Source organism: Alosa pseudoharengus, unplaced genomic scaffold (genome assembly GCF_046254945.1).
Source record: "Alosa pseudoharengus isolate Yale_2024_CS ecotype anadromous, Long Island Sound unplaced genomic scaffold, YU_APseudo_1.1 YU_APseudo_1.1_scf_15, whole genome shotgun sequence".
Taxonomy (NCBI): Eukaryota; Metazoa; Chordata; class Actinopteri; order Clupeiformes; family Clupeidae; genus Alosa; species Alosa pseudoharengus.
The window spans coordinates 15,669,225-15,673,966 of NW_027468620.1; the positions used below are offsets into that span (position 1 = coordinate 15,669,225).

The 4,742-nt window shown below is 38.2% G+C and overlaps 1 long non-coding RNA gene across 1 annotated transcript; it reads left to right on the top strand.

The window, feature by feature from the left end:
* Nucleotides 1-273: 273 nt before the first annotated feature.
* LOC143124301 (uncharacterized) lies at nt 274-3,809 on the top strand. Its single transcript, XR_012987014.1, has 3 exons — nt 274-706; nt 1,309-1,417; nt 1,909-3,809. It is a non-coding gene; the product is annotated as an uncharacterized LOC143124301 (long non-coding RNA).
* The last annotated feature ends 933 nt before the right edge of the window (nt 3,810-4,742 follow it).

Genomic DNA, 4,742 nt, shown 5'->3' on the forward strand with positions numbered 1-4,742 from the left:
GTTACTGGAGGGACTAAGGAGGGACTGAAGGCTCTTACCCAGACCTGACAGCTGGTCGGCCAGGGTAGCCATTCCTGGAACCCCTTTCAGCCAGGGCTTTGAAGAAATAGTCCTCTCCATCAAGGTAACAATGGCTTGCCGGCGCTCCAAGTCGTTGGACTTCACCAGCTCAGCGTTGAGTCTGCTGAGGGTGTAATCCACCTGACTCAGCTCCTCCATCGGGAAGTCTGCTGGGTCCATACTTGGTCGGATCGTACTGTCAGGATTGGCGGATAGGACCCAAGCGCAAGACTCCAATAGGCAGAATTACAGACAAAAACAGGGTTTATTTTAGCACGAACTTAACAATTAGACTTACTTACTTACATATAAACATACTGTATGGGCTTTGACAAGACAAACAGAGAGACGATCCGACAGGGAACAAAGAAACAGGAGGGTACAAATACACATACCAATTAACAGAAAGACAGAGGACTGGACGAAACCAACGAGACAATAACAGGGAACAGGTGAGGAGGCAGAAATGGAGGGAAAACAAACGAGACAGGAAGCATGACCAAATAAGGAGATGGGGCGGAGACAAAGACAGGTGACAGGCAGGTAACACAAAGCACAAGGGAAACAGGCAAAAACAAACACAGGACACAAAATGGCCACCAGAGTGGCACAAACGTATCAGTCCGGGCCAGATCCTGACACTTCGGTAACTTTTCTGAATGTTTGCCAAGCTATTGCGTTTTTACAAACAGATAGTTGCACTAACTTCTTACATCTAATCATACCAGCTATGGGTTAGCTGCTACTGTTGTGGCGTTGTCGTCGTATTCAAGTGGTGTGTGTTTTACTATTTCGACACATGTTTCATAGCGAATTCATTTCATTTTCGGGAACCTGTTGTGGTCACTGCTGTACGTCAATTGCTGATTTAGTGCGGATTTAGAACCTAGAAAGTGTACATCAAGCTAAGCTAGCTGGGTTTTGATGGCGCCAAGGCATGACTGGCTACTAAAGGGTAATGCGTGCATGCATTGAAACCCATCTGACAACTGGTGAATAAATGCTGAAGCTTTTTGATGATGATATTTGAAAAATGGTCTTGTGAAATCCTGCTTCAAACAGCCAAAGGAGCATTTTGTTTATCTGGCAGTCACTGGTTAGCATTGCATATGGACAATACATTTAGATAACTGAACCTTTTTTACTGTTTAATGCTACATGGTCATAAATCTTGGTGCACTTAATGTGCTTTTGTACTTTTTAAGACGAGTAATGCTGAGTTTGTATCATGTGATTTGGGTGTTGCAGAAGAGGATTTACCACCTGTAGAGCAAACGGTCCCTCACAGTTCCAAATACACTTCAGAAGGAGCTTGCTGCAGCATTACTGAAATTGGAACATTTGGTGCATGTGCCAGGTAAGTTACAGCAATTGATTATTTTTTTACACACACACACAGCCCTGTTCTCTAGGTCACTCCCTTCTTTCTTTTGTCTCCCTCCCTCATACTTTCTATACATCCTTTCTCAGGTTAATCTTGTATTCCTACTTCCCTCTTCTTTTCTTCTCCATCGGTTTCTTACTTTTTTTCTAACTCTTCCACTTTCTCTCTCCCTCCTTCTTTTGTTATTGTGTTGTACTTCCCTCTATTTCTTCTCCATCAAACTGAACCTTTTATAACTGTTCAATGCTACATGGTCATAAATCTTGGTGCACTTAATGTGCTTTTGTACTTTTTTAAGACGAGTAATGCTGAGTTTGTAAAGCTGTACACAGGACAATACATGGTAAATTTGATTCACGAAGTGTTATACATTTTTAAATGTGTGTTGTGATCATAATGTTGTGTGTCTGTATTCATATTCTGTATTGGTATATCAACCTCCCTTTCTGTGTTCTCTTTCACAGTAAATGTGGCAGTGCAAGAGATGTGAATCAGCGGTTCAAAGTAGGTCTGATCTACTTGCTCATTACAAACTCCACCATCCCCACTTTGGCCGCACCACAAACTACCCCTGCACATATACAGATGTAGCTGCTGCTGTCATGATTTTTTTTGTATTTTTGTTCAGATTTGGGGGAAACTACAGAAGCTGCAGCCTTTTAAGTTTTTTCCCTCGTTTGCGTTGTTCTAAAGGCACTGCACTGTCTTTGACCACTGTCTTTGACCTTGATTTAATTTGTCTGCAATGTCTGGAAATGTGAAATAAATGTGTAAATGTGTAGTCAAATTCTAGTTGTGGTTGATTGCTTGAGGTTATTGAAGATGCTTTTTAAAATAACATGTTAATTTGACATACAATAGTTTTTAAAATATGACATGAAAAAATCTTGTACATCGGTTGCATCAAAAAAATGATGTCCATAAAACAAGAAAAAAATCATGTTTGACTGATAAGAAACAATTTCTTCACATACACATGAAAAAATCATGTTAATTTAACAGAATACAATTTGCCACTTTTAACATGAATTAATTGGACTTCGTGGACATGATTTAATTGATGCAACCGATGTACAAGATTTTTTTATGTTAATTTAACAGCCCATTTTTTTCAGTGCTGGAAATCCAGAGTTCTCGCAAGAGCACAATGGATTTGTCTCTGCGAGACACTCTGGCAATGAGCAAGGATGCATGTTACTTTTTCCCCTTGCATCCCGTGGAACCAATCAAATCGTATCTGATATAGGTGGGCCAGAGGCGAGCTAAACTAATGACGACAGCGCTGCAACGTTGAAAACATTGATCATAGTGTTATCCAATTGTGTCGAAGTCCGGTCATTCAGAGTAAACATTGGTCTAGTGTTATCCAATTGCGTGCAGTGAGATTTTCAAATGCATGCTTGGTGCCGCCCCTCGAGTTGGGCCATTACATTGTTCGTGGCCAGACCCTTAATCTTTCTAGATTATCAGGGTCTGGATTTTCCAGGCTAATTATTTGTAAAACTGAAAGGGAAATTTTACACTGATGCCTTATTAGTAGTAGTACTTATTAGGGTAGTAATGGCTCAGTCCAATAGTGAGGACAATAGTGGCTCTTTTTGATTTCTGTTACTGCACAGGTTTATATATATCCAATCTGTTAACAGTGCCCTTAACAAGAGTACCATGAGTGCCCAATTTCAGTGCCATGTCCCCTGATAGCTGGTGAAACTGAGGAAATAGCCTGACCTGACCAGACTGCACAAGCATAACATACGACACAAATCCAAACTCCACATTTCAGTCCATAATACAGGAATGCTTCTGCTAGCTAACAGAAACGGCATGTTTTTAATACCCAAATAACTCATTTAATTTTAAACCTTGAAGAGGATGTAAAACAACTTTATACTCAACTCCATACCCAACAAACATACCCAACAAACAACTTTATACTCAACTCCATACCCAACAAACAACTTTATACTCAACTCCATACCCAACAAACATACCCAACAAACAACTTTATACTCAACTCCATACCCAACAAACAACTTTATACTCAACTCCATACCCAACAAACAACTTTATACTCAACTCCATACCCAACAAACATACCCAACAAACAACTTTATACTCAACTCCATACCCAACAAACAACTTTATACTCAACTCCATACCCAACAAACATACCGAAGGTTTACTTGTCTCAAGTATCATCTCTTTTTGTTGAGTGTTGAGATGTTCTACTCAAGCCCTTTTTCGTCTTTTAAATCACACCTCTTGTTTGCATGAAAATTATTTGCATGAGGTTTGGAATTATGACAGGATCAATTACATGATAACTCTAATCAGACAAAGGTCAACCATTGCCTTTAAAAATGTGCATTCCATCTTTGTTGTAACAGAAGTTTTTTTTTTTTTTTTAAACTCATCAACTACTTCACTTGAATAATAAACAGTACGTGTCTACTCAAGTTATGCTGACTTTAAAATTGCCACTACATTTAGTGCTTTAGGTAATTGACCAATGGCAAATACTATAATTTAGCAGCACCCTGAGATGGAGTTCTGCTGAAGGTCCTGTCATAGTGCAACACCACACAAATACACACGTAAATAAAGATGAGAATTATTTTAGAAAGAATTTACATGGATGAATAGATTTAAAACAGAGTTTGAGTGACAGCGGAAGACAGTTCCCAATAAACAGCAGCTTGAAATTGTGATCATAGACAAGTTTCGACAAGTGTTGTTTGTTCCCCATTCTACTGCACTAAAGGAAGTTTGACATCAAGGAAGATTGACATCACATGATCTTTGATTCCATTTAGAAAATGCTCACATATCTTTGCTTGAAATGATCAACATGTTCTGCTCAGTTTAAAGTAGTTTGATAGTTCAGTATCAATAGATTGATTGATCATGTATTATTCAATTTGATTTTAAAATGTACTTAGAGTATGATTATTGGATCATATACACTTTTTCATAGTCATAACATACTAAACAGGTGATGTATTTAGCACATGATTCTTATATTGCCAGATTCCAGAAAATCTCACACAAAATACATTTTTAATGGCATACATGAATACAAAAATGTGAAAACTATTCATGAGACGAAAATAGTTTATCTTCGATATAAATATGCAAGTATTATTAAATCATACTTTCACAGATATGTCCAGGGAAAAAATGAGATATAGCATGTTTAGATTTTTGAAAAGAAATTGAAAAGTTTAAAGGAACCATATGTAAGATTGTGGCCAAAACTGGTACTGCAATCAATTTTTAAAATACTGAAGAGCGGTGTATC